The following is an 11,796-nucleotide window of genomic DNA, read 5'->3' on the forward strand; positions in this document are numbered from 1 at the left end:
CGAACGGCGTTCAGAGGCAAATGAGAGTGTGTCCCATCATTTTTTTTTCTGTGTACCGCTCAGTACCGGATGAGGTGGGGCGTTCTGATTCGATTCTGGACCATTTAGTAATCACATAGAATAATTTCTCCAATATTATAGGATATAGTTATTCCGATAATACTAATGCCCTTAGGTCAAAGTCTGCTTTCAGGCTGTAGGAAAGATTTGTTAAAAATAAGGCACAAGGTGAGGAGGATACTTGAGAAGATGACAGAAAAATCATGTTTGAATTATAAATAATTAACAATTATTAATTATAATTATAATTAATATTCATTATAATTAATTATAATTAATTTAATTAAAAAAAATTATAATTAATTACAATAATAATAATTAATTAAAATGATTATAATTAAAAATAATAATTATACTTAATTAAAATTAATTTTAATTAAAATATAGATAAATTACTAATCCCTCGGTTTGGCGGGTTTAGGGGATTTGGCCGAAGAAGCTAGCAAAGGGAGAAAGTTACCCGCACGGCCAGCGAGCTCCTCTGCTTGCTTCCGATCCGAGAGGAAGGGAAGTCGTCCAAGGGAGCAGAGTCGATCGGCTAGGGGGAAGGAGCTGAAGAAGCGACCGGAAGGGAGAAAGTTACCGTCCCAGCAAGCGAGCGCCCGTAGTTACTTCCGAACAAAATGTCGTGACTTCCGACTCAACAGGAAGGGAAGGTCGTCGATGGCAGTGTCGAACAGCAGCGACGGGAGCCGAAGAAACGAACTCCGTTTCCTGCTTCCGATCAAAATTCGTAACTTCCGGTCCTTCAGCGACAGCGAGCTCCCGTTCTGTCTTCCGATCGATCGCAGCGAGCGAGCTCCTTTGCTTCCGATCAAGATGTCTTAACTTTCGATCCTACAGGAGGCGAGAGTCGTCGAATGCGCGAGATACCGAGAGAGAGCGAGAGGAAAAGAGCCCAGCTCTCTCGTTTCTCCAATATTTAATCGCGGCAGAGGGATCGTGTGAGGACGTGGGAGAAGGGACGTCGACGTGCTGAATTCGGCGCTCGACGTGCGGGGCAGGTACGAAATTTTTTTTTTCTTTTTTTTGTTTTGTTTTATACGGCAGGTTAACAGGTTCTTTGGGCTCTAGTGGCGTCTAGAGATTTGGGAGAGCTTGATCTTTCTCTCCAATTGAAGATTCAACTGTATCTTGCCTTTTTTTCATATATAATCTAATAAAAAGTGTTCTTGAGTGTTATTCTTCTTTGTTTACTTGTTACCGATTTCGGTTTTGCTGAAATTGTAAATTCAGCCATAGAATTTCACAAGTTTTGCATCCAATTCCTATCAAATTGCTATCAGAGTTATTTGATCTAAGCACCATGACTGGAAGGAAAGAAGAAGCATTGGAATGGGAGATCGGGCAATTGAAATCAAATTGTGTAGAAAAGATTTCAGATTTCAAAAATCTATTTTTAGCCATCCATGAGAAGATCGATGAGAAGTTCGCCATCATGTAGGAGATGATGAGAAAGATGCTCGAGTTCCAAACCAAAATGGCATTGTCGGAGACAGAGGGAGTTACCAGCGACCAAGGGAGTGGAGAAAACCCTAATCCGATGAGGGGGGAAGATCATGAGGTGGAACTGTTAGGGAAAGAAGAGGATATGCCGCATTTGGAGCCACTTTCAAAGAGAGGAAAGGATGAAGGTGTGAGACTTTTAGTGGAGCTACAGAATTTACAACAACAACAAACAACAACAACATCAAGCCTTTTTCCCACTACGTGGGATCGGTTACATGAATCCTTTTTCTCCATTGTGTCCTATTAAAAGTCAAATTCTCGTTTAAATCTAATAAAGAAAGGTCATTCCTAATATTTTCTAACCAAGTGGGGAGAAAAATATGGGGAGAAGTTAGAAGCACTAGACATGATTCTATCACCCCTACAACAATATCGAGGGGTTTTCAAGCAAATACAAGGGTTGAATCCTTTGCAGGAATGGGAGTATGTTATCATTGAAGGAAAGAGTCTCACCTATCATTATTCGTTACCATCATTTCCAAATCCAGAACGAACAGATTGAGATATTAATCAAGGAGATGCTCGAGGCAGGGATCATTTCACCCAGTGTCAGTTCATTTTTCAGTCCAGTGTTATTAGTCAAGTGCTTCAATATCAGTTTCGTTCGTTCCACGGTCCACCTTGAGGACAAGGTGACACTTTGGGAGGGGAGTATTGATGGACCAGCTGATTTGATTGGGAAGGAATTAAGAAGTTTTCTAATCAAGAGGAAACTATTTAGAAAGGTTCTTAATTAAAGGGAATTAATTAGGAGATGTTTCCTAATTGAAGATAGCATATTTGTGGGCTGATTTGGGGGATGATTTAGATGGGATTAATTAGAAAATATTTTCTAATTGAAGAGGGTAAATTTGGGGGCTGATTTAGGGGAGAAACAATTAAGGAAATAAGAGAGAATTGGGGGAGGATTGTTTGGATATTTGTTGTTTATTGTTTGCTTTAAGTAGTAGATTTCCTAGGATTAGGGGTAGGTCTTGTTTGCTGAAATTGTAATGTTTTTATGCTGCTTTGGGCTCTAGAGGCGTCTAGAGATTTGGGAGAGTCGGATCTTCCTCTCTAATTGAAGATCCAACTATATCTTGTCTTATCTTTCATATATAATCCAATAAAAAATGTTCTGAAGTGTTATTCTTCTTCGTTTACTTATTACCGATTTTTGTTTTGCTGAAATTGTAAATTCAACCAAAGAATTTCACAAGTTCTGCATACACTTCCTATCAAAACCCACATACTTGAGCATACAAATAAACTCACATACGCAAGGTCCTAACCATACAAATGCTACTAAAATATTCAGCTTGACTCACTTCGTTTATAGTTTTAATTGTGATGTAGGGCTCTTTCTTACAAGACATTTTAGGATAATATATATTATTGATATGGTAAAATAATCTTAGAATTTATCAAGGATTTACTTCTTTTTAGAGGATATAATTGTTAAGCCTGAGGGAAATGATAAACTAGTTTAAGATTATATGTCAGGGAGAGATCCTATGAGCAAGCATCCCCTTCTAATCATTGTTTTATTCATTCTCACGAAAAATTCAAGGAGATATTGTGCTTTCTATAAAAAGAAAGGGCACATAAACAGAAATAGCATTGAAGAAAAGGGTGCAAGGAGTATATGACAATCATAAGAAGTAATTGGTTGATATAAGGTTAGTCACAGATTTGTTTGATTTTAATGATGTTGTTTCAGATATTGCTGGTGATAGGTGCAAAAAGAGATGGAATATATATTCAATTTGTTCTAGGCACATTGTTCTAGGCACATGTATTTTGATTTAGATATGTTTCTCTCTTGCATGAGTTAAGTTTTTATGGCTATATATGAAAAATGGAGCTATGTGTAAGATTGGAGGTTGTGGCAAGTTGAGGATAGTGGTGTGATTGTTTTGTTTGTTGGATTCAAGCATATATCATTTCTAAGAAAGAATCTAATATATTTAAGTACTCTCAATATTATGAGAAATTATTTTGTGCAATCATCTAACGTCCAGAGGTAAATGAGAGCGTGCCCCGTCATTTTTTTTTTTATGTGTACCGCTCGTTATTAGATGAGGTGGGGCGTTCTGATTCGCCTCTAGACTGCTCTGGACCGCTCGGTGACCGCACACCCTCTAATGATCAAAGTGTACTAGAGTGGTGTTGCCCTTGCACCAAAAAAATTATTTTGTGTGGACGCCCGAAGACTTATCAAAATGCGTCATGTCACTCTTTTATTGTACCGTGGCTTGGTACTGCTCAGTACTGTGGCTCTGTACGGTTGATGATGCTGCACCTGATTCATCTCCGGATGTCAAATTGCGTCTGGCGTCCACACAAAATAATCTCTCCATGCACCGACATGATCGATCGGCTTAAACTCGAGTAAATTATAGTGACATTTTTACATTGGAGGCACAATATATCCATTGAATATCCTGGTACAAATTGTATCATACTAAGTGTCAAAATTATTAGATTTGCTTTAAAATTAGTATAATATATATATAAAGAATTCAGATTGCACTAATACTTTTCATATTCTATTTGGGTATGAAAAATCAATGAATAAATCTACATGCAAATTACTAAAGGAGTTAGATTTTTGTAATTTGAAGAGAATAGTTTTCATTGATAGTGAAATTGTTAATAATGCCAGCTTTCTATGGAATTTCTGCTCCTTTTCTTTGTCATATTGTACCAACTCCTGTTGAGAACTGAGTTTCATACTTTGATTATAGCATATTATTGCATTTTTTTTTCCTTCTGTCTGCTTTTGATGATTTAGCTGGATTTTATTGTTTGTTTGTTAGAAGCTTGTCAATGATTGAGCCAATTACAATTAAATATTTGAAATTTGAATAATTTCATAAGGTACTAATGGTTCAAAATTTTCCATTCTTGGTGCAACCATATGGGTCATGAAGCTTAAAAATATTAATTTTAAATAATATTTACAATAGGAATATGCCATATTAGCATTTTTTGGGTTTTCTTAATAAAAAAAAACTTAATTTTGATATTTTATTTATTTATTTTTCCTTGTAGAATCACCCTATCAGCTTCTTATGTGTCATTTATATGTTATTTTCATTGTATATTTAACTTATTGTTATAAATAGAATTTAATTATTTATAATTATTTCAATTAGAAGAAAATTGTTGAAGAGTTGATGCACAAATAGATTTTGCCATGTATAAGTTATTTAAGAATATAATAAATTTTGAGTAAAATGGAAAATGAATAAATCTATACTACTATTAAAGTGCCGCATGTGTTTCTTCCCAAACATAATCCTGGCCGTTAAAATGTTTAGTCTTTACATCCATCGTTCATTCTCTAAACGATTTCTCTCATCTGCTTGAGAATCAAAATCCAGCTTCTCTTTCTTTCAATCAACGCATCCCTCCTCATTTCTCTTCGCTTCCTGCACTCCTCATTCGTTCCTATCAACGCATCCCTGCGTGAAATCGCCATCAAATATCCCGCTGTTTCTTTCCGAATAAATCCTAGCCGTTTATTATTTTGACTATTCGTCTATTCGTATCATCACATCACTTCAAAAAGAAATTTACAGTTCGCCTTTCTTATCTAAAGAAAACCTCTCCCGCTACTCTCACTCTTCCGCGCTCTTCTTCCTCTCGCTCGCGGCAACGCAGAATAAAGTCCCTCCGCCTCACCCTCTCTCTCTCACGAGCAGAAGCCCGCCGACGTCCTTCCCGACCTCGCGTGCAAACCCTTTGTAAATTCCATCCGCAAAAATGGCGTAAATCCAATCCTTTATTTCGCAACCCTTCGTCTTCCCAATATCAACGCATCGCTTCAGTTGCAAAACGAAATTTTCTTTCGCTTTCTTAGCTAATATCTAATGAAATCTCTCCCGCTACTTTCACTCTCCGGCACTCTTCCCTCTCGTTCGCAAGCCCTAGACGGAACGAACCTGCGCTCTTCTTCCTCTCCTTCGCAGAAACCAGATTGAATGAAGCCCTCCACGACCCGTCGTCGACCTACTGCCCTAGGCGCACGGTCATTGCCACCGAACCTCTCTTACGCACAGGTAATTTCTACCACATTTCTTTTTCTTGCATCTTCCTCTTCTTCCTTTTTTTCTTTTTCTTTCTCCTTTCCTTCCTCATCTTCCTCTCCATTTCTTCTACTTTATTTTATTCTTCATCCTTTTCCCCTGCTTCTTCCCTGTTTTTCACTTTCTTCCCTTGTTCTTTTCTATATCATTTTTTGGTTATTATGAATAGATAGAAGCAATCTGCTTATTTTCTTTCTTCAAATGGATTATGATTTATGAATTCTATAAATTCTATGAATTTTGCTTCTTTGCTTCACCACCAAGTTCTTTGTTAATTTCTTTGAACTTTCATCTCATTTGCATATGTTAATGGCATCCTTTCCGTCTCCTTTTCCTTTACCTCTGCTTTGTGCTGAGCACCTGCAATGATTGTGTGTGGACTGCAGACTTGTTTTCTTTTTAGAGAAGGATGATTTTGATGTTATCGAGTTTCTATTTGTAAGATCTCTTTTTTTTATTTCCCTTTCTTGTTTACGGTGGGACTGCTTGGAATATTTTTTACAGATCTAAACCATTCTAAGGATGCTTCTGTGAAGAGGTAAGTTAATGGGGTAGTATCGCACTAATTAGATATCCCTCGCAACTGTTACGTCTTTTCATTGGCTTCCTACTTTACTTGCCTTATAGCTACAGATTTCAAACTAAATTGTGCATAAATGGATCTATTCAGTTCTGAAAAAAATAAAATAAAAAAGAATTTATTAATATATATTTTTGAAATTGGTAATATATTATTGAGAGTTTAATAAAGCTTTCAGCAATTAGTAGTTCACAAAAATCTTTGGTTGTGGAGAAAAATGTAAGAGCTAATGACTTATTGTTTGAATTACTAAAATCTAATTATATATATTTGTTTTATAAACAGTATCACAAAATTTTGTGTTTGATATTATTTAGGAAATTGTGTATCATTCTATGATTTCTTATAAATCGCATTTTTTTTTTTGGTATCATTTTATGATTTAGGAGATTTGCTTCAATTTTTTGATAGAATTTTGTTAGAGAATTAACCAAACGAAATAGAAGTTGAGGCGAAAGTGTATTTTGGAATCATTTTATGTCGTTAACTTAGTTGTTAATAATGTTAAATTTGGCTCAATCATGCCAATGAATGTATGCAGAATAATCCATTCTTGTTAAAGTTTTTAGCAACTAAGGAAATGCACTATTTCATGCATCTCAATAAATGTACAATCCTTTTCTAGGGTGTTGTGCCTGCGCTAAGATTGTATTAAGCTTTTTTAAGATTCACGCAGGACCATGTCTTTGTTTAAAGATTATTTCTGCATAATCTGTAGGCTTCATCTCTCTATCAAAGATCAACTTGTTAGAGCTTTGATATGTAGGGTTGAAGGTGAATCAGTGTATTACTTTATTAGAACAATTAATAGTTAAATATTTCATTATAGAAGGCTCATTTATATTAGGTTATTATGTTAATTGGACATGATTGAGATAAAATTTTCTAAAGATATATATACATATAATGGGATTTAATGATAAAAATGGGGAGTAAAATATCCAATTTTGATAGACAATTGAGGAAAGTTAGGATAGTACTCTTTTGAGATGAGAGAGATTTAATTATTGAAAGTTGGAAGCTAGCTGATTGATTGAGGAAGGTCATGATAATCTTTTTTATGAAGATAGGAGAAGTGAGGGCTATTGACATGAGAAAAAGATTTTTGAAGATAGGAGAAGTGAGAAATAAATGCAAAATGGCCCTTTGAGTGTGACTAATAATTTTTTTTTAATAATCCAGCCGCACATCCGATAAATAAAGATACAGGTCATAAGTTCTTGCTCTTTGTTATCACAGTCAAGACTCATCGCAATAAGTTCCAAATAAACCTATGAAAATTATTTAGAGACTATAATGCAACTATTGATAATCCTAAAATATTGTTTTATGTTTTCTTTAACAGCAAGTTTGTTATTAGTGTTGATCACAAACCTTAAGCATTAATGTTATTTCAACTAAATTTGATTACAAAGGAAAATAAAATTTTGTTAATGTATCTTGATACAATATTTTAATCAAGATATGCTAGCATTTTTTTCAAATAACATTGTATTTTCTAACAAGTAGGTTATTGCTATCTTCTTATTGTCAATCACATGTAAAAATAAAGCATTCATCATGCAATACTGAACAAATCTAACATTCATAATATAGTATTATTAGAATCATAAGCGGGCAACATTATTTGAAGCATCACAACAACATTGTTAGAAGAAACCTTCAAACACTAAATTATTAATGCACATACAAAAGCTCTTCATTTTCTTTGTTTTACAGAACTCTATATCTACAATACTTGTGTTGCCGTAGATTTTTTTTTTTCGGCAGATCTAGCTGAAGCAGGCTTTGTGGGAGTTAATATGTTTATGCGTTTTTTTAAAATCCTGCTTCTGCATGCACTTTTACCAGCAACCATCCTCATAAACTTTTGCATTAGAGAGCTAAGGTTATGTAACCACAACAATTTTGTGCTAGAGTAAGATTGTGAGAGGTGCAACTTTGGCATTAATAGATTAAATGATATCAGGAATTTTTGGATCAACAAATATTATACATTGTAAGCATTCAGCAACTAAAACAAAATTTCAATCATAGGAATATAAAAAGAATAGATTTTAGTATCTAAAATAATGTGAAGTTTTGAAGCGTTGCTAAGTATTAAGTCTATAGTTATTGTAAAAAATGCATACTGGTTATGTTGTGTGAATTATTTTTTTATGAGTTGTATTTGGGTCTAATACTATCTGTATTTGACTATGTATTATTACGCTAGAGTTGTAGATGTGTGATGGCCTACACAAATATTTGTGCGATATGATTCATATTCATTGTAAAGTATGTTTCTACTAATTACTTGTAGCTATCATATGGTATCTCAAAAGTTGAATTTTTTTGTTTGGGGTTTTGGATTGATTGCAAATTGCTTCCCTAGGATGTTGGTTTTTCATAGGGCCATCTAAGGTATGATAGAAGACATCTTCCATGATGTTTTGGAACTCAACTATGTGCGCTTTGGATTAGATATGCTCACATATCATGCCTTGCATTGAGTACATTGCTCGGTGGTTTCTCATGAACCATATCTTATCTTATTATATGCTTCAGTTCTCGAAAAATTTGCTTTCTCTTAAAGTAGTTTGGGTTATTGAATAAATAATTCTCATTTGGATTTGAAGATATTTTGCCTTCCAAAGTCTCCTAAGATGCAGTGTCTTTTTTCAATTACAACTTAAGATTGTTAGTTTTTTCTTTACCTAATTTTCTCCTTAATTTTGTTCTTGGTTGCAGATTGTAATTGTAGGTAACTTTATCTGATACATATATGTTGCATTGCAACATCCTTGTTAAAGTGTAACTTTTTTTTCTATATATATTTTCAATTATTTTGTTAATTTATTTATTGTTTGCAAAATGTATGTGTAGTTAACTAATTATGTCACATCTAAGTTGCAGTTGTTTACATGACATTTTAAAAATACATGTTTTTTTATTTGATTTCATATTCTTAGGTGAATATCTTCTTGGGGATAAATTTATGTTTTTCATGCAATACTGAACAAATATAGCATTCATAATGTAATATTATTAGAATCATAAGCAGCCAACATTATTTGAAGCATAACAATAGCATTATTAGAAGCAACCTTCAAACACTAAATTAGTAATGCACATAAGAAAACTCTTCATTAGTCCTACATGTATTTACATACTCTTATTAGATTTAAGTCATTATCCCATTGTTTATGTACTCTTGACTTGCAAATAATTTATTATTTCTTTTATTTTTTCTATTTCCCATCTTCCGCTCATTTATGCTACTTCTTAAGTTTTGCTTTTCTCATGAATAAGAGTTTTTCAAAGGTTCGCTGAAGAAGCTTCTTCGCCTAATCTACGATGTTCTTATTGTTAGATTGGATTCGTGTGCTTCGCTTGAGGAAGAGTTTTGAAAGAGTTGGTAAGGAAATTCTTCCTTGCTTCTACACTTTGTTCCGATCGGATCAGAAGTCACAATGGAAGCTCACAGTGATCATAGTGATCTTTTTCTATAACTTGAATGCATGTACTTTGTACATGCATTACTCTTTCTAAAAAATCTATTATTTATTTATTAAATATTTTGATCTTTTTGCTCTTTCCCTTTTTGTCAAACTTGAATGCATAATGCAATTATATTAATATTTTTATTTTTTTAATGATTACTGCCAATTGATAGGACCAATGCTCAATAACCAATGGTCTTAATTGTGGGAATGGTAGGTTTTTTTTTTTTTCTTTATGAAGGTCTTACTCTTTATGGTCTAATTATTGGAATCATTCTCTCTTCTCAAGCAGGTCAATCTTGCACAGAGTAAGAAAGGAAGTTTTTAACTTTGCTTTTTCATTATTCGTGGTTGCTTTTTAGGTTAATTTGAGAGTATGCTATGCCAAAGGATTTATTTTAATTTTGGATTCTATTATGATTGTAGTTACATATTAATTGTCATCATCGTTCCTTTCTAATGAACTGACATAATTAGTATTTATTTTTGGCACTTTTATTTTAGGAGTGTTTCCAAATTAATTGGCATGCATGTTCTCTGTTACCAGTTTAAATATGAATTTTATATGTGATGTATTAGTTCCAAATTTATTTGGTGAGAATTTATTTGGTGAGAATTTATTTGGTGAGAATTTATTAAATCATGTTTTGAACATGGCAAACAAAGATATAGACGCCAAGAAGAAAAGGATGAATCAAATTTCCATATTTTCAAGTGAGTATTATAAGAGCTTGATTGTGCTAATGATTATCTTTTGCTTATTCTCTTTATATGAGATGATGATTAGTTCATATTTTATTCATAAAATATTATTTTTATTTCTTAATCTTCATATATGTTAAGCAGAGTGTCGTTTTAGGTGCATTGGATATTTGTGGCTACAAGTTTAATAATTTTTCTCTGTAGCATTTGTCAAGCAAAGGTGTGTTCTTTGTTTTTAAGCAAAGAAGGCGTGTTCTATGTTTTTCTTGGCAATGATCAAACTGATCAAGATGCTTTCAAGTTTTTTTTTTTTTTTATATATATATAACTATAAGGAATTGCTTAATCTTATATTATTTAGGGTTCGTTTGGGACGGCTTTTTTATTGCTTTCTAAAACGGAGTTTTAGTAAAAAAAAAATTATTTTTGTACTAAAACTCCGTTTTAGAAAGCAATAAAAAAGCCGTCCCAAACGAAGCCTTAATTTGACGCATTCATGCTTTTCATTTGAATGAGGAACTTCAAAACTGTTAATGATAGTTCATGTGTACAAAATAATTTGTAGCCGGAAACATTAATGTGTGATGATTATTGCTAATAATTTCATTTTTTTTTTAATTTTAAAAGAAATCACTTGGAGCTTTTGCATGGAAGGCCAATGCTCTCGAACCTCAACCTTCGAGCACCAATGTAAATGCAAATTGGGACACAACATTCTTCTCGATGTCTCGAGCTTCCCTTGTTATCGGCAGTGTAAGCAGCCGCTTAAACAATTCTTAAACACTTAAGTTGTGTTTGTATGGTGGGAATTTGAGTGAAATAAAATGAATTTAATTTAATTTCCTTTTGTTTTCATTGAATCATGCACTGTAAATTATTTAAATATTTTTCTTCCAGTTTATTTATTTTTTATTGATATCGGATGAAGATCCTAATCCTTAATATCTGATCCAGTTGAATCCTGATTTGAGTTGTTAATTTTCAAAATTCCTGAATATTTCGATAAAAAATCTGCAAGATATCTGCTCTTGGGAATCATTTTGCATGCATTTGAGATTTTTGGTCTCTTTTGTCTCTCACTTAACTCTCACTGATTAGAACTTTTGTAAATGCAGAATATGAAAAAAAAAAAAAACAAATATTGAGATGCAAATTTTTTCACACATATTTTAGATCCAATGTTTTGATGCCTGCTTCTTTCTGAGTCTAACTTTAGCATTTAGGATTTTTGTTTGGTCAGTCAATTTTTTATGAAATATAAAGCACCAACGTTAGACTCAGAAAGTCCGAGCTGGTTCATGAGATGTTTTTAACTTTATTTATATATATATTTGCTCGTTTTATAAGAATTAGAAAATGAAGTAGCAATAATAATGCTAAGCTTTAATTGCAA

General features: G+C 33.3%; 1 long non-coding RNA gene across 1 annotated transcript; it reads left to right on the plus strand.

Moving 5' to 3' along the window:
• Positions 1–5,220: 5,220 nt before the first annotated feature.
• Positions 5,221–11,330, plus strand: LOC110097674. Its single transcript, XR_002303224.2, has 3 exons — positions 5,221–5,612; positions 9,572–9,616; positions 11,031–11,330. It is a non-coding gene; the product is annotated as an uncharacterized LOC110097674 (long non-coding RNA).
• The last annotated feature ends 466 nt before the right edge of the window (positions 11,331–11,796 follow it).

The sequence above is a fragment of the Dendrobium catenatum genome, unplaced genomic scaffold (genome assembly GCF_001605985.2).
Source record: "Dendrobium catenatum unplaced genomic scaffold, ASM160598v2 fragScaff_scaffold_1338, whole genome shotgun sequence".
Lineage (NCBI taxonomy): Eukaryota > Viridiplantae > Streptophyta > Magnoliopsida > Asparagales > Orchidaceae > Dendrobium > Dendrobium catenatum.